A 19,501-nucleotide genomic window follows, 5' to 3' on the forward strand; every position below is an offset into this window, starting at 1 on the left:
GAAATCAAACAATCATTGTCAAAGTTGAACTCTTCTTCTTTGGCCAATAATTTGCAGAGGGGTTTGGCTATCTTTGAGAAATCTCTGATGAAACGCCGATAGAAACCTGCATGTCCAAGAAAGCTACGCACACCACGCACATTAGAGGGAGGGGGAAGTTTTTCTATAAGTGAGATCTTTGCTCTATCAACTTCAATCCCCTTCTCTGAGATTTTATGGCCTAAGACTATTCCATCTCTTACCATAAAGTGGCATTTTTCCCAGTTGAGTACTAAATTACTCTCTTGGCATCTCTGCAAAACACAAGCTAAGTTAGTGAGGCAAACATCAAAAGATGAACCGAAGACAGAAAAATCATCCATAAATATTTCAATAAAATTTTCAATCATATCAGAAAATATGGATAGCATACACCTTTGAAAAGTGGCGGGTGCATTGCATAACCCGAAGGGCATACGTCTGTAGGCAAACACACCGTAGGGACAGGTGAAGGCTGTCTTCTCTTGATCTTCTGGAGCAACCGCTATCTGATTGTATCCGGAATAGCCGTCAAGGAAACAATAAAATGAATGTCCCGCTAGCCTCTCCAACATTTTATCTAAGAATGGTAGAGGGAAATGATCTTTTCTTGTAGCGGCATTAAGTCTCCTGTAGTCGACGCACATTCTCCAGCCGGTAATAGTTCTTGTAGGAATCAACTCATTGTTTTCATTACGTACCACTGTGATCCCACCTTTCTTTGGAACTGTTTGTACCGGACTCACCCATGCACTATCAGAGATTGGATAAATCATACCAGCATCCAAGAGCTTCACGACTTCTTTTCTCACAACTTCTTTCATAGTTGGATTCAATCTCCTCTGTGGCTGTCTGACTGGCTTCACCTCATTCTCCATCAATATTTTATGAGTGCAAAAAGATGGGTTTATTCCTTTCAAGTCTGTAATAGACCATCCTATAGCTGTTCTGTGCTCTCTCAACACCTTCAATAATTTTTCTTCTTCGGCGGTTGATAAATTTATGTTGATGATCACCGGGTATGTCTTGCTTTCTCCAAGAAATGCATATTTCAAAGTGGGAGGAAGTTCTTTCAATTCAACCTTTGGTGCACCTGGAATGATATCATCAACTTTCTCTTCTAGCTTTTCAACCTCTTGTTCTCCTTCTGTTGCTTCAGTCGTATTGTGCAGTAGATCTTCTTCTAATGACTCCAATTCCATCAGTGGTTGGAGTATTTCATCAACTGTATCTAGCACTGCATCATTGATCACATCAATCTTGAAGCAATCTCCTCCGTCGGAAGGATGTTTCATAGATTCAAGAACATCAATAGTTACGGTTTCATCATTAACCCGCAACATCAGCTTACCCTGCTCCACATCAATCATAGCCCTTGCAGTGGCTAAAAAGGGCCTTCCCAACAGTAAGGGAATTTCAGCATCCTCTTGCATGTCTAAGATGACAAAGTCTGCAGGGAATATGAACTTATTAATCTTCACCAAGACATCTTCAATAACTCCATCTGGCCTTCTGGTAGATCTGTCTGCTAGCTGCAGTGAAACTTTGGTCGGCTTTAATTCATGAATCCCCAGGGCCTTGCAGATGGATAATGGCATAAGGTTAATACTAGCTCCCAAGTCACATAACGCCTTTCCCACATCAATGTTGCCAATTTCTATGGGAATGCTGAAACTTCCAGGATCTTCAAGTTTTGGAGGCAACTTTTTCTGAATTATAGCACTACACTCTTCCGTTAACGTCACCGTTTCACATTCTTTCAGTTTACGTTTCTTCGATAAGAGATCTTTCATGTACTTTGCGTAATTCGGCATGTTCTCCAAGGCTTCAGCAAATGGAATATTGATTTGTAGCTTTTTGAAGATGTCAAGGAACTTCGAATACTGCTGCTTTTTGATTTCCTTTCTGAACCTCTGCGGATATGGAATTTTTGCATAAGGTGAGAGCTCCAATGGCTTTTCTTGTCTTTCTTGAGCTTTCTTTTTCTCCCATTTGAACTCTTTCTTTTCTGGAACAGCTTTCTCTGCAGTAGGCTCTTTGTCAACTTCTTTCTCTTTTTCTTCTTCAATGGCAGGTCCCTCAACTTTCTTTTTCTCTACTGAAGGCTTAATCACAGGTTCAATTACAATGCCACTTCTAGTGGTAATGGCCTTGCAGTGTGCGTTTGGATTAACGTCTGTATTACTCGGGAAAGTGCCTTGGGTTCTTTCATTGAACTGCCTTGACAATTGACCGATCTGGGTTTCAAGATTCCGGATAGAGGCTTCTTGATTCCGGAATGAGGCCCTGGTCTCCTGCATAAAGGTTGAAGTGTCTTCCCTGAATGCATTGGTACTTTGAACGTAGTCTGATGTGGTCTTGGATAGTTGTGCAAAGGCTTTCTCCCACTCTGATTGTTGTGGAGGTTGCTGTGGTGCTGGCATAGGAGGATTTAGCTGATGATTCGAGCTATAACTGAATCCTGGATGTTGATTTTTATTTCTCCACCCTTGATTCTGGTTATTGCCGTATTGGTTCCTCCCTGGATTATATGGAACTTTCTGATCATGCCAAATTCCATTAACATCTGCAGTTTCGGGTGCCTTGCAGTCATCAGTAGTATGAGCACCTGCGCAAATATCACAAATAATAGAAAAAGTATTAACATGAGCTACTGAAGTATTAGAAGAAACTTGAAAATCAGAAAATTGCTTTGTGAGAGCATCTAGTTGTTGTTGCTGTTTCTTATTGGACTGTAGGATCTGATCATTCTGGGCCAAGATGGCATCATAGCCATCAAGCTTCATAATCCCCGCTCTTCTCTGTGGTGCGGGAGCATTATCATACTCCTGAGAGGCTAGAGACTCTAGTAATTCCAAGGCTTCCTCTGGAGTTTTTGTCTTCAAGGACCCTCCTGATGCAGCATTCACCACTGTTCTTGTGTTCGGCGTCATCCCTTGGAAGAAGGTTTTCGCTTGCTCCCAGGCTTCAATGCCATGTTGGGGACACTTCCTGAGCAGTCCTTTGAATCTTTCCCATGCTTCATATAGAGATTCACTTTCTTTTTGTTCAAAAGAAGTGATATCCGCCTTGAGCTTTGCCATCTTCGAAGATGAGAAAAATTTATCCAAAAATTTGGTTGCCAAGTCGTCCCAGTGAGTGATGCTTCCTTGAGGTAACGATTGCAACCATCCTCTTGCTTCGTCTTTAAGTGAACATGGGAACAACCTGAGCAAAATAGCATCCCGAGACACCCCGTTCATTTTCAAGGTATCACAATATAGCAAGAAGTTTTCCAGATGGATGTAAGGGTCTTCAGTGCTTCCTCCGGCAAATTGGTCTTTCTGAATTAATTGTAAAAGTGCCGGCTTGAGTTCAAAGTTGTTAGCATCCACGTTTGGTCTAACAATACTCGCCGTTGGAACTCGAGCAGGAGTCATGTAATCTCCCAACGTTCTCGGAGGTGGTGGAGGTACATTGTTGTCTCCCATTGCTTCTTCTCTTGGTTCTGTTGAGCTTGAAGCTTCTTTCTCTTGCTGTCTTCTTTCTTTAGCAAGTTTTCTGTTTCTTTTTGCTGTTTTCTCTATCTCTGGGTCGAATTGCAAGGAATCGGTGTCAACGGTACCTCGCATAAACCAGAAAAATAGTTATATAAAATAAGAAAATAAAACTGAATTTAAATAACAGAAAATAAGGTCCAATCTAAAGAATTAATAGCTACTATTAATGTTGAAATAGTAATCCCCGGCAACGGCGCCAAAAACTTGTTGCTACTCACGGCAAGTGCACCGATCGTACAAGTAATATATGATTAAGTAAGAGATCGTTCCCACGAGGATTACGGTTCAAGCACTAATTCACTATCGCAAACTTAGTTGGACAATCGAAAGTGTATTTGGAAACAGGATTTGAATTGTAAAATTAAAATATTAAATATTAAGCTAATTACTTGCAAGAATTAAAGACAAGAAATTAAAGATGTGATTTAAGAATGTAAAAGAATGTAGCTAGGGGTTCGATTTCCTTTAATCTCCTTATTATGATTCAAAGTCCTTCTTTACGTTAACCGTCCTTAATATCAATCTAACCAATTCTTTCGCGTGTTATTAGAGCTCAATCCCTTGTTACCCTAAAACCTTTACAAACTTGAAAGAACCCTAGTTCCCCGGTTATTCCCCAAGAATGCAAGCATTAAGTTCAAGAATCTTAAGGTTACGCAAATTCTATGTCTATTCCTAGAATCATAGCGTTTACGATGAAGTTATCAGATATGGATCACACACCAACATCCCTATTGTCATGCATTTACCGATGATCATTATATAAGATTCAAGCCTATATAAAGCATTAAAAACAGATAACTTCATTCATGATAAAGAGGAAAATTAACGTACGAATTATTCAAAGCATAATAAATCGACTAAAATCCATCTAACCCTAACTACTTAAAGAACTAGCCGGACATGGCAAAATCAAGAACAAAAGAAAATAGAAAAGCTCCCCCAAACTCCATAGGTGATTGGTGGATCTTCAAAATCTCCAATGAACACTTGACGTTGATCCGTCTCCGCCGCTCACGAACATGAATCTGATGTTTCTTCGCGTTCCCTCCGCCTCCAAGCACCCAAGAGTTGTTTAGCAATCTAAAAGTTATGTATTTCTGGTCCCCAATGGCCCTTTTATTGGCCAAGAGTTTGTATCCTAGTAGAAAACTCGAATGGGCCTAAGTTGGATCTGTCTGGGCGCTTAAGCCTGTTGTAGCGCGCTTAAGCGCCCTAGGACAGTGAATTCTGATTCGCGTTGCGCGCTGAAGCGCTCTGAAGGGCGCTTAAGCGCGCTCCTCGCGACAACTTTTTCTTCTTGTGGCGCGCTTAAGCCCTGAGTTGGGGGCTTAAGCGCCCAGAGGCAGTAGCTATTTGCGTTTTTAGGGAGCTTAAGCTTCTGAATGGGGGCTTAAGCTCCCACTTCTAACAACTTGATAAGATCCTCAATCTTATTGTTTTTGATCTTCTTCTATCATCTTTTGATCTTATCTTTTCTAGTTGTGATCTCTATTTATCCAATCTTCATCTTTGACTCCTTTTGTCAACAAATCCCTAAAAAATAGCAAAGATGATTCCATTAAACAAAAATTCAGATAATGTTCATGATTATTATATTAAACCTTAGTTTTTGACTTATTTAACTTGATATTTTATATTAATTTAGTCTATAAAATAAGATAAACTAAAGGTTTATCAGCTATTAATTACGTACTTCAACGCAACCCATGAGAAAATTGAAAGTAGCACGCTCAGTATTCTTCTTTAGAAGTGCAGTTTACACGGTCGCAAGCATTGCTGCAATAGTAATTGTTATAATCCAATAGTACAGAAGTAAATTCAGGCTCCCTATAAAGAACATTTACCTCAAAGTTCTTTACATGGTATCAGAGCTTGAGGTTCGATCCTCACCACCTTCCACTTTAAAGTGGAAACACAAAAAAAATAAACCAAAGGTTGGGCCTGTTGCATAATCCACGCTTCAAGCCAAGAGAGCTCTTGCGTGAGGGAGCGTGTTAAGATATATAGTCCCACATTGGTTGAAGAAATTGAAAGAATATATTCGGTTAGCAGAATATAATATATTCGGTTAGCAGAATATATTCGGTTTCCTTGTAATCCTAGTTGTTAGCTTGATATCCTAGTTGTTTCACGATCAGCTTCTAGGCTCGTAGGTTAGTTAGTTTTGTTTTATAGTTTGTTGATTATTTGTATGTAATTTAAGCCTATTTAAAGGCAACCAATTAATAGAGCAAACCAATCATTTGGTACCATATTTTATCTTGGTATCAGAGCGATCCTACAAAATACTTCCGCAAACACGAGTGAATGCGTAATGGCAGGAGAAAACAGCAGCGCATTGAAGCCTTCGGATCCTGACTCTCCTTTTTATCTAGGAGGATCGGATAATCCAGGTGTGATTCTAACCATCGTGCAGCTGTGTGGAGAGGCCAATTATGATAATTGGGCCAAGTTAATGAAAAATGCACTCAGTGCAAAGAACAAGCTCGGTTTCATCACTGGTGATGTGAAGAAACCAGACAAGGATAACGCCGCAAAATGGCGTGCATGGGTCCGGTGCAACTCGATGATAAATGGGTGGATTCACAACACAATCGACCCTCAGTTGCAACCGCTGATCAAATGTTTTGATGACGTCAAAGACTTGTGGGATGACTTAAAAGAGAGGTATGTTGTTCAGAATTTTCCTAAGCAGTATCAACTCCGAGCTTCTCTCACATATACACGGCAGCAAGGCAGTACCATTGGTGCATATTACACCAAACTCCGCGCGATCTGGGATGAGCTCGAAGGCAGCAAGATTTCCAAATCATGCGCGTGTGGAGATAACTGTGCATTGGCAAAAGAAATCGAAGAAGTTAGAGAACATGAACGAGTGTACCAATTTCTCATGGGATTGGATGAAGCGGTATTTGGGAACTTACGTTCTCAAATTCTTAATACTTCCCCTCTTCCAAATTTGAATAAGGTTTATGCAACGGTTACACAGAAGGAAACACACCGCGCCATTGCACGCGGTCATGATGATCGTGGAGCTGTGGTTGGATACGCTGAACGAACCGAAACTGGTGGAGGAAAGGATGTTACTGCGTCGCGCATGGTTGCTGATCCTTCTGTTATTCGCACACCATGTCCACACTGTGGGAAGACGAATCATGATCCATCTCGTTGCTGGAAAATAATTGGGTTTCCATTTACCCGTGGCGCACCTCGCGGCCGTGGAAGGGGGAGACAAGGTGGTGGCCGCGGCACACATGAGCAGGCTTATGCCGTCCAAACCGCGGAGGGGTTCCAACCAGCAGCAAACACGCCGCCACCAGCAGCCTCTTTGACGACAGCAACCGCAACTGCGTATTCGGTTCTCACTCCAGAAGTAGTGCATAAAATCATGACATTGGTGGATCATCCTCAATCAAATCAGACTACTGACAAATTGTCTGGTAAGGCTTTTCCATCACAATGGCTTATTGATAGTGGTGCTTCACAACACATGACAGGTTCTCTGGAATTATTGACTAATGTTACAAAGATCAAACCTCTAGTAGTGGGGTTACCTAATGGTGCAATTACTCATACCGAACAACAAGGGACAATGGTGTTTAATGACGATTTCACATTGTCTAACGTTTTATTTGTTCCTCATTTGCGGTGCAATTTGATTTCAGTTTCTCAATTATTGCAGCAAAGTGATAATAAACTAATATTTACTAATGGACAATGTATTTTACAGGACCAAGCATTGATGAGGCAAACTGGATTGGGTGATGTTCATGCAGGAGTTTATGTGTTTCAACCGAAGCATGCTTCAGTTTCTACTGTGAGAATTCAGGAGTCTGCAGAGTTGTGGCACAAGCGGTTGGGTCATCCATCCTATGAAGTTGTGTCTTTGCTTCCGTTGTTTTCCCATATTTCAGCTAAAATTGCAGCAAATAAAACGGCTTGTACCATTTGTTGTCGTGCCAAGCACACTAAGACTATGTTTCATTCAAGTAATAATCGCAGTAAAGAATGTTTTGATTTAATTCACTGTGATACATGGGGGCCCTATCGCTCTTCTTCTTCTTCAGGTGCACATTATTTTTTAACGATTGTTGATGATTTCAGTCGATTTGTTTGGGTATATATGTTAGCTGAAAAGAAGGAAACATGTGATCGTATTCAAAAATTTTTTGCTATGATCAGAACTCAGTTTGGCAAAAGGATAAAAATATTGTGTTCTGATAACGGGTCCGAATTTAAATCAAATAAATTGCTGCAGTTATATCATGATAATGGGACAATTCATCAAACATCGTGTGTTTATACACCAGAACAGAATGGACGTGTAGAGCGAAAGCATAGACATATTTTAAATGTATCTCGGGCATTATTATTTCAAGCTAGTTTACCAATCGATTTTTGAGAAGAAAGTGTGCTTGCAGGAGTCCATTTAATTAATAGAACACCATCCAAAATTTTATCTAGTAGTACACCTCACGAAGTTTTATATGGGGAAGCTCCAAATTACGAACACTTGAAGATTTTTGGATGTTTGTGTTATGCTAATGTTAGACCAAAACCTACGGATAAATTTGCTTCTCGCTCTCGCAAGTGCATGTTTATAGGATATCCAGTTGCTCAAAAGGGGTGGAAATTATATGATCTGGAAAATAGAGAATTCTTTGTATGCAGGGATGTGAAATTTTATGAAATTTTTTTTCCTTTGGCTTCTTTATCATCACGACAACCTGAGTTATTATCTGCAATTCCTCCTTCCAAAAGGACGCAAAACATGCTGGTTGATTATCAGGCAGCCGACGCTGATCATAATAATGCACTTCGGGCACATGCAGATGACGCTGGACATGCAGCACTTCCAAACCATGACGTTGGTCAAACTGGTGAACCCGACGTGAATCAAACCAGTGCAATTCGCGAGCAGGCAGAAGACGTTGATTGTCTAGCAAATTCTGAATCCGATACAGTTGACAGGGGGAGCAACGATCAGGTGCTTTTATCGCAACCAACAGCAGCAGAAACGCCGCCACCAGCAAGCCGAAACCAACGATCAAGGAAAACTCCGGCAAAACTTCAAGATTATGAATGCAATGCTATCGAAACACATAAACCTCTTCCTGCTACCCAAATCAACCACTCTTCAAATGCAAGGTCAGGTATTAAATATCCATTATGTAATTTTCTTAGTTTATCTCAATTTTCTCCATCCCATCGTGCATTTGTAGCAGCTCTTGATGCAGAATGTCAGCCTCGTCATTTTAAAGAAGCCATGCAAAATCCACAATGGGTAGAAGCTATGAGAAAAGAAATTAATGCATTAGAAGATAATGGAACATGGGCAGTCACGGTTTTGCCTTCTAATCGACGCGCATTACCTAGCAAATGGGTTTTCAAAATAAAATATCATTCGGATGGAACCGTGGAAAGATATAAGGCACGGCTAGTTATTGCAGGTAACCATCAGATAGAAGGCGAAGACTTTGGTGAGACATATGCGCCTGTTGCAAAAATGACATGTGTTAGGACTCTTTTGGCGATTGCAGCAGCCAAGCAGTGGGAATTGCGTCAACTGGATGTGCATAATGCGTTCCTAAATGGAGAGCTTAATGAAGAGGTGTACATGAAGTTCCCTCCAGGATTTAGCAATGGAACAAAAGATCAAGTCTGTCGTTTGAAAAAATCTCTCTACGGATTGCGACAATCTCCAAGAAACTGGTTTAGCAAATTGAGCTCATCGCTTAAAAAATACGGGTTTCAACAATCTTATGCAGATTATACCTTGTTCACATTCCAAAGAGGTGATATTTTTCTTGCTCTCCTGGTTTATGTTGATGATATAGTGTTGGCAGGAAATAATACTCAACCATGCAATCAAGTCAAGGAATATTTAAACACGTGTTTTAAAATCAAGGATTTAGGCAAGCTAAAATATTTTCTTGGAATTGAGATAGCCCGTAACAGAGAAGAGATATTTTTGTGTCAACGAAAATATGCTCTTGATATTTTACATGAAGCAGATCTTAGTGGAAGCAAACCAGCTGTATCTCCTATTGAACAAAATCATAGACTTGGTTTTGCTGATGGCCCAGATATCGAAAATCCTGAGAGATACAGGAGATTGATTGGCAAATTGATTTATTTAAATATTACAAGACCAGATTTGAGTTATGCTATACATGTCCTTTCTCAATTTATGCAGCATCCAAAACAAGTTCACTACGATGCGGTCCTACGAGTGTTAACGTATGTGAAACAAAATCCTGGTCAAGGACTTCTATTAAAGAGTGAATGTGATCTCCGTATTCATGCCTATTGTGATTCTGATTGGGCTTCTTGTCCTCTTACAAGACGATCTGTTACTGGTTATTTTGTTATGTTGGGCACATCACCTATTTCATGGAGAACAAAGAAGCAGGTCACAGTTGCACGTTCTTCTGCTGAAGCTGAGTATAGAGCGATGGCAGCTGCTACAGCAGAGTTAATTTGGTTAAAGGGATTCCTTGCATCTCTTGGTGTAAATCATGCAACACCCATGCAGTTATTTTGTGATAATACATAAGCTCTTCATATTGCTGCTAACCCCGTTTTTCATGAGCGGACGAAACACATTGAACTAGACTGCCATTTCGTTCGAGAACATATTCAGGCAAACACCATTGCTACTTCACATGTTCGCTCCTCCGCTCAGCTGGCAGATCTTTTCACCAAAGCTTTGGGACAATCTGTATTTCTTGCATTCCTTCCCAAGTTAGGCATTTCATTCTTACATGCTCCAACTTGAGGGGGAGAGTTGAAAGAATATATTCGGTTAGCAGAATATATTCGGTTTCCTTGTAATCCTAGTTGTTTCCTAGTTGTTAGCTTGATATCCTAGTTGTAGTATTGTTAGCATCTTATTCGATGCTGTTAGCTTGTTTCACGATCAGCTTCTAGGCTCGTAGGTTAGTTAGTTTTGTTTTATAGTTTGTTGATTATTTGTATGTAATTTAAGCCTATTTAAAGGCAACCAATTAATAGAGCAAACCAATCATTTGGTACCATATTTTATCTGAAGAGAAACTAATGTGGAGTTTATAAGGCCTTGAGCACTCCCACCCTTTGAGCTAGCTTTTGGGGTGGTGTATCCCAAGGTTCTTTACACTCCCCGATGGCTGTTCAAGCATTTCAGCAAACACCACGTATGCACATATGAAGAGAGACGAACTAAAGTCGCTGTCGTTTCACTAACTTGTTTTAAGAATACAGTGCATGAATGCTAAGAAGCTTATTATGATATTAATTTTTTTCTTTCCAATAGATTGTATTTAAATAGCGTATTTGTTTGATTAAGAATGTAATATTCATAATAAAATTCTTTTTTTTTTTGGTAAAAAAATGACCTCCGTAAAAATGTGCAAGAAAACGAAGAGTGACCATTTTGCCACACTTGGCAAAAAAATTTACCAGACTGCCACGCCAACAGTAAATTTTGCCAAAATGCCACGCTGCACCCTTAGCCGTCGTTGAAGAAGTCTGAATATATAACTAATTTGCATTATCTTATCTTAACTCTTAATTATTTTCAGACTTCTTCAACGACAGTTAAGGATGCAGCGTGACATTTTGACAAAATTTACTGTTAGCGTGGCAAAAACAAGGGGGAAAAACTTCCCTGATCAATCTATTGGATATTTAAAAAAATAAAATAAAATTAAGAATCAAATTTTTTTAATCGATACATTTTATAGATCATGGGCACATCATGTTAGGCTTTCTCCTTCAATGCTAAGCCCAAGTCCATTGAGGATTTTCCAAAAAATCGTAACCCTAAATTTTACCTCCTTTATATATTCATTAGTTGTGGATGGAGGTTAGGTTAGAACAAAAGAGAAGACTATTGAGAGATTTGTGAGCAAATTTTTGAGCTTTGTATTTGAGAGACCTCCAGAGTGAGTTTGACCTCTAGTGGAGAGGTTGTTGGGTTAATCACCACATTGGTGAATCTTGATTCTTTGTATCCATTATTATTAGAGTAGACGTTTGAACTAGACTAGGTCCCGTGAATTTTTACTTCTTTATTGGAGAAGTTTTTTTCACGTTAAAGGTATGCTTGTGTTCTCTCTCTCTCTCTCTCTCCTTTGCATTTTAGTTTTTTCGATGCGCTGTCCGACTTGGTGAAGTTCAAGCCGAGGTAAGATTGTCGAAATCCGAGATCTAGGATCTTGTTGACTGACTTCCGCAAAAGGTTTCTTAGCCGAGTTGAGGGAACTGAGTTCCCAATAGTGGTATCAGAGCTAATGGTGGATTGGCCTGTGGTGATCCGAGTATGTCTTGATAAAGGAAGCCAAGGTTTTGATGAGTGCAACCAAGCCTTGATGGAAGAGCCCATGTTTGATAAGAAGCCAAGCATTGATGAATGCCATGAATAATTGAAGAAGCTTCTCCTTGAGGGGAAAGAATGTGGGCCTAGAACTCACACTTGAGGGGGAGATATTGAAGAATCTAAGTGTGAATGATTGAGTGAAAGAGTTCCACATAGATTAAGAATGGATTAAGTAAGCATCATATAAGTGGAAGGACCCGTGCACCTAATGCCTTAAGATTTTGGGTTTGATTAGCCCACTTAATGTTCCTGCTCAATTGATCCATAGTTGGCATTCTCTCCCCGTGCACGGCCCAACACATCAGTTAGGATTTAAGGATTTTTTTTTAATCCTGCACCAACAGTTAGATGTAATTATAAAATAATGTCATTTTAGATTTCCTTAAATAAAATTAGGATATTTTAAAAAATTTACTTTTATCTTGTATAGTACATTCTATTAAAATATCCTATAATTTTTTCTCAAAATCCAAAACTACATAGTTTTGGAGTTACAATTGTTTTTACGGAAAAACATTAATCCCAAAATCAGAAGGTTGTCTTCTCCTACAAAAGTTGGGGCTACAAACCGATCAGTGTCACCGTCGCGCTACAAGAGTTCGGTGAAGCGTAACTGGTTGGCTTATTTGTTAAGGAGTTTTTTCGGCCTTTACTTGAAAGAAGCTTTTAAGCTAAAAAAAAAAAAAAAAAACTATCTTGTCGTAGGAGAGTTTTTTTTTTCTACTAGTGATCCTTCAATTTTTGTGTAATGTTTTCTTTTATTTTTTTATTTTTTTAATATATGTGAACCTCACATAAAATATGTCTTTAACATAATAAAATTTTCTCCTTCTCCATGAAAAAATTGAAATTCAAAAAACAAAAAACAAACAAACTAGGTTTACCATTAAAATACAATACTTATTCAACTATTTATTTAAGAAGAAGATTATATTCACATACTTTTTATTTACAAACTTTTATAAACTACATTAAGTATGATCGGTCATATATTTCAATCAAGAGTGTATAAAGATCGCTTCCCTTATTTAATTGCAAGCTTTTAATGTACAGGCAAACTCAACACCAAGAACGTTTCAAAACAGAGAAAATTATTTCTCCGGTCATCGGAGATAATTGTCACTAGAGATAAAATTATCTCGAGTTCAAAACGATAAGATTAAAAAATTATAATGATAAAAACTAATATAACCCTATAATATATTAGAATTATAAAAATATATTAATTTTTATCCCAAAATAACATGTTTTTAGTTCAGAAAATATAATTTATCTCGGGTGAAATCCTTCCCCCTTCAAATTATCGTAAAATTACCTTTGCCACTGTCCTCAGCTTATTTGTGGTATTTTTCTCTTTCTCCTTTACTGCCTCTTTCTCTCTCCTCTTTGCCACTGTCCTCAGCTTCTTTCTACAAGGACGTTAAGAACTCCAAGGACATCATCATAATCAAATGCTCAAATGTAAAAACTTAACCCAGAAAAAAAAAATCAGGTTAAACAATGATCGAATTGAAAATAGCAAACGTATGCAGAAGTTAGAACTTGCCCAGAGTATATAATCAAAAAAACAAAAAATTAAGCAAAACAAGGAAAAAGAAATATTAAAATGAGACGAAGAAGAAAAAGCGAATTAAAGAAAGGAAGGGTTATTGAAGAGTCCACATTTAAAATCTCTTATTATTTACAGTTTTGCCATTAATAAAAACTATGACTTCTCCGTGTTTTTCTTTCTTTAAGAACAAAAGTTGAAAACTAAAACAAAAACACTTAAAAGGTGTTCTCTAAAATCTGTTTTAAAAACTAAAAATTAGAAACTGTTTTTGAAATTTTTTCACAAAACATTAAGTGTCAAACAAGTTTTTTTTTTTCGTAAAACTGAAATCAATGTTTATATATTATCATTTTGAATATCTGCACAGATTCTGATGTTCACATTATTATATAGGCAAGACTAGTTCTGATTTGAGATAGGCTTGCATGTGGACTTATGATAGGCTAATATTGTACCTAGGTGTTTGTCCGTTAGCAAGTCAATTGTGGGTAGCGCAAAATTTCAGCAATGGGTTAAGTGCAAGAAATTTTTGGGTTGCTTGAGATAAGTGATAACCACCAAAACCAAAAACAACGAAAGAGCTGATGTGGACACGTGGTGGCCCTAGGTCTAAAAAAACCATAAATTTTAAGGGAAATGGAAAAATCACGTTGCAGGAAATCAAAATCATATCCTTTGGGTATTGTTACAACAGTTTTTTTCTTTTTAAAAAAATAAAATAAAATTATGGAGCCTGATTTATTTCTATGATATAACCTAAACTATTTTCTATCACAGGAGGATTATAAATCCCAAATTTTAATTGGAGAATAACATTACACATATTTGAAAAAGGGCTTATCTAACTAAATGATGATAGCTTAATTGGAATTAGGAAATTGAGGAGACATGGGGGAGAAGGGGTGAAACTGGGTCGGGCTGGCCTACACGGGCCTACGGTTTGGCCTACGTCAGGCTAGGCCTGATATAGTATATTTCACAAAATAGGTCGAGTTTGGGCTTTGAAAAAAAGCTTGTTTAATAAAAAGGTCGTAGGCTCACTTTCACAAGGCCTGGCCTATAAGCCTACAGGCCGACCTATATTGTATTATTTATTTTAAATAAAATAAAATAGAATAAGTATGACTTGAAGAAAAAATAAAAAAAATAAATTTAATCAATTACAATTATTTATAACTTAATTATATTCGATTATATTTTAATAGAAATATGACTTTATTTCTTATGTAAGAGGAACCAACATCTCAGCATGTTAGATTGTGTATATGAATATATTAAAAGTTTTTTGGAAGATGTTATACTTATTACAAGCATCATGATATGTTTATTGGATTCATATAGTTATTTTAATTTACATAGTATAGATTTGTTTGTTGGATCTGATGAAGTATATGTTATTTAGTTTGAGCATTTTGCTTTGAAATTGACTTAAATGCAGATTGTATAAGTTTTGTTATGATTCATGATTCTGTTTGGACGTTGAAATTACGATTTTTGGTTTAGCAACAGAATTTGAGTATTTTGTAAAGTTGATTCATGGTTCTGTTTGGAAGTTAAAAATTAACAAGCTAACGGGCTAGGCCAGGTCATTTATTTTTTTATAAACGGGTCAAGTCAGGCTAACCGTTAGACTCGTATTAAGCTTGGGCAAGCCAAATTAAAAATTTTTGACGTAGGCTGGACTTTTCGAGACAAAGCTTGGTCCAGCCCAGTCCACTTTCATCCCTAGGTGAGAGCATATATGTGATCTCTCATAGTATTATTTTTGGGAGGGATTTAAAGCTTTAATTTCAGGACTTGCCTCGAATCGGACTAATCGTGAAGCGATGAACAGATTGAAATATCTAAAAAAATAAAAAATCTTTAGATAAAATTTTTTTCACCTTGCAACCTTAAAAATATGTTATTTTGAGAATTGAAAAAATTGATGAAGGGTATTTTTTTTTTTTTTAGTACATATGGTGGGCAGTTAGCCAGGAAGCAAAAAAGAAAACTAAGAGTAGATCGTGGAGGACCAAGTTTGGTCATTGGAGAGCTCCTTTGATAAAAGGCTGATCATTTCCGGAGGAGGAGTATCAATGTTGGTCCTTGTGATCCCTGAACTCAATGATAGTTTTGCTAGCCAGTGGGCACATTTATTCCTGTCTCTACAGATGAAGTGTCCTTGGATTATGAAGGGTATTTTAGATATTTAAAAAAGTGTTTATCGTTATTAACTTTAAATAAAGTTATATCTGTCAACCTCAAAACTACATTATTATTGTGGGGATTGAGAAAATTAAAGAAGAGAGTTTTGATAATATTCATTAACAAAAAATAAATAAAAATTTTAAATGGAAATTTTTTTGTCATTTTAAAGAAAACAAGTTGTATCATTTAAAGAAAACAAGATATAACTAGTTATAATATTAAAGTTATATTTTTTTCACTTTTTACGTCAGTCGATAACTTATTAGGAGAGAAAAAAATTTAATTAGCAGCTAATATAACACAACTTACCTCCTTTAAAATGACAAATCATAAGTCATTAGATTTGATTTAGCGGTGAGAGATTTGAATAAGCTATATTAAGTTATTTGTTCGATCTCATTTGTATTGGAAAATAATGACAAATCATTTTTTATTTTAAAAATATTCTTTATCAATTTTCCCAACTCTAAAATATTATAATTTTGGGTTGAAGAAGTTAGCTTTATTTCAAGCTGATTAAAAAACGATGGATAAACCCTTTAAAAAATTATAAATATAGTGATTGATTTGAAAGGGCAACAAATCAACCTAACGGGTTTCGAATCATTTAATAACGATTGATTTCACAATAAATTTTATAAATTTATTAACTAAAGCCATAACTGATTGAAAAGCTCACATAGAACGTGTAACTTAAAAAATTATGAATGCTGAGCGATTAAGATTCTATTAACGATAAGGAAATACAAACTTTCTTGTCCATGATTGTACAAAAAATTAGTACTTAAACCACTACTGATTCATGCGTAGTCATGGCCTTTTGCTTTTCTTTTTTTGGTATAAAATCATGGCCTTTTGCTTTGGTTGAATAAAATAAGGGAGTATTATTTCTAAAGTTGAGGCACAAGAAATAATAGTCCCTGCCACCGACACAAAAAGAGATGATAGAAAATATTTTGATAAAATAGGAAAGAATATTTTGGTAAAATAAGAAAGAATGCTTTGATGAGAGAATATTTTGTTGTATTTGTGACAAAAGTATTATTATTTTTGCATAAAATATAAATAATACTCCCATAAAATGAGAAAATTATTAAATCTAATCATCTTTGCTGCTGGCTTTGAAGAAAATAAATTATGAATATGTATATATATTTGAGATTTTGTAGCTCTCCGTCACTGCAAAAGAAATTTCTGCAACAACACTAAGTTACGGTTCCGTATTCTCGTCCAATAAAATTATTTCTGAAGCAACACTAAGTTACGGTTCCGTATCCTCGTCCAATAAAATTTTGCAGTGACAACAGACATGCAAAGCCCATATATTTGTGTGTGGGTTTAGTTAATGAAGTAAGATAATTAAGAATGTTAATTTATGTTGAGGTAGCTAAGCAACGAAGTAAAGTTAGAAGTTTGAAGCACTTAAGCATGTAACATGAATGTTGACAAGAAACACTTAAAGAGAGTTTGATATAGGAGAATTTTTTTTTTTTTATCTGAGAAATATGCTAAGAAAGTTATTTTTACGGGGATATTATCAAAAAGTTGTTTGGAAGGCTAAAATATTTTCATAAATATTAAATCAATTTTTCTAAATCAATATTTGATTTATTATAAAATATTATTGGGGATGTGGACCATTTGTAAAAATAACCTTAATTTTCTTCAAAGCCTCTCTCCCCACTCTCACGTTATCTGAGTCGAGATTTTCATAATAGTGTATCCTTGAAGCTTTCATTTTATGATTTTTCCTTTAATGCCCTCACTTTGCTGAATCTTTCTACGAAATGCTTCAGTTTCAAATGGGTTGTAGGATTTTGCCTTTTTTAGGTTTGTTAAGTATCTGTTTATCAATTAGTGTCTGACTCTATTCTTCAAAGGCAGCCTAACTACAAGTTGGTTATATTTTTGCCCAGAAACTGCGCGTAAAATTTGTGATCAAAAGAACTTAGCGAAAGAGGCAGCAAGAAGATGGGCATGAAGGATAATGTAAACGAATCGCCTATAAATCGTCCAAATGGAGATGATCCTTCTATGAAGAGGGAGTCCACAGATATGACAGGGTTATTTTCATCATAAAAATTGTGTTTCACTTTCCCACCTTTTAGGAAGTCAAGAATGTAATCTTCTGAGTGATATTTTTTGATAATATTTTAATTTAAAAAATACAAATAAAATAGAATTCCGGACAAATCACTTTTCAGTGAAAATTTTTTAAAACGTGCTTTCAAATATAATATTCTTAAAAATGAGTGTTCATCGACTAATTCAAACCGATTCAAATTGCGGTGACCAAATCGAAAAATTGATAATCGAATAAACCAAAAATTGAAAAATCAAAAACTGAAAAAAAATTCGCAAATTTTAATTGGATTGGATCAGATTTTGAATTGATTAATGAAAACCGATCTAATATATTAATTCTCCTCTATCTACTTGGGTCTTTCACCAATCATAGTCCAAAAATTTCTAAACTCAAGACTCATTAACTCATCAACTACATCCAATAAAAAACCTAGTCACATCTCATCAACAAAATTTTATCTGTGTAGAGCTTCATATCTCATTGCCCAAAACAAAAACTATATTTTCATTTACGCTTTTGTATTTCAAAAAAAATAAAATTACAAAGCCAACATATACAAAAGATGTTATTTGCAAAATAATTATGAAATAAATTTTAGAATTTTTCAAAAACCGAAAATCGATCCAATTTAAACTGAAAAAAATTGGATTGGATCGGATTTGAAAAAAATTCAAACTGAATGAATGATTACATGATCAAACCAAGGGATTGAATCAGATCATTTTTTCTTCCAAAACTGATTCAATTCAGACCACGAACACCCTTATTAAAAATCACTCCCACTTTCCTGAGTTTTTCAAAATAATCCCCTTATCAAACATCTGTTATACTAAGTAATCCAAAAAAAAAAAAAAAACATCTGTTATACTAATATCACGGATTTGATTTGACTGATTAACTCCGAAAATTAATGAAAGAGATAAACATGAATGTTATTTTATTACAATCTGATAGCGTGGACAGTTTGGTATATATAGACATTTCATAAATGAATAATTTTGAAGAATTCATTGAAATTAACATCACTTGCATTGTTGAAGCTCTGATATTCTTATGTAAAGAATTTTTTTAATCAAAATTTTAAGATATTGAGTGAAGATATTTTTAATGATTTATATTTATTTTGCCATTTGTTTGTTTTATGTTTATATATTCTACCTTTTATACATCGGGTTTAGCCGTTTTAGCCGGCTTGGTATTCATTAGTTAGCTTCAGTACTGTAACCAACTAAGTAGTTGTTGAGCATTTTTGGTAATATGCTTTTTTTTTTTAAAAAAATTAATAATTCATTTTTTTTTCACACTTGTGAGTTTAAAATTTCTAAAATTACTTTAAATAATTTTATTTATTTTAATGTATGGTGTCCATTTTTTTTTTTTCTCTCTTTTCTCTTTACACGAGTCCATATGAACCCCATATATATTTTTGTGTGTATTTTAATGAACATTAGATAAAATTATCTAAAGTAACCTTTGAAACTTTAAACCCTTTGTTAATTACATGCATGTGTATAGCATCAAACAGGCATGGAACGCATGATCTTTTCAAAAGCACGTTTTCTTCGTTAAAATACTAAATAAACACAGTGCTTACATGTTAATAACACTTGCTCTATAGGCACTTATATGTAGGAAACACCATTATATTTAGAATTTCTATATGAATAATACTAAACGGATAATTAATCAGATCCGTCTAAACTTCGGGCACCGGTTGGTATATATGAAAAAAATTGCCAATGACGAAAAGAAAA

General features: G+C 35.9%; 1 non-coding gene across 1 annotated transcript; it reads left to right on the plus strand.

Annotated features, from left to right (window-relative positions):
* Positions 1–2,988: 2,988 nt before the first annotated feature.
* On the plus strand, positions 2,989–3,095 carry LOC133305252 (small nucleolar RNA R71). The gene has a single exon (XR_009750746.1). It is a non-coding gene; the product is annotated as a small nucleolar RNA R71 (small nucleolar RNA).
* The last annotated feature ends 16,406 nt before the right edge of the window (positions 3,096–19,501 follow it).

Source organism: Gastrolobium bilobum, unplaced genomic scaffold, assembly GCF_033153095.1.
Source record: "Gastrolobium bilobum isolate Gb01-03AN ecotype WA unplaced genomic scaffold, APGP_CSIRO_Gbil_v1 utg23571, whole genome shotgun sequence".
Lineage (NCBI taxonomy): Eukaryota > Viridiplantae > Streptophyta > Magnoliopsida > Fabales > Fabaceae > Gastrolobium > Gastrolobium bilobum.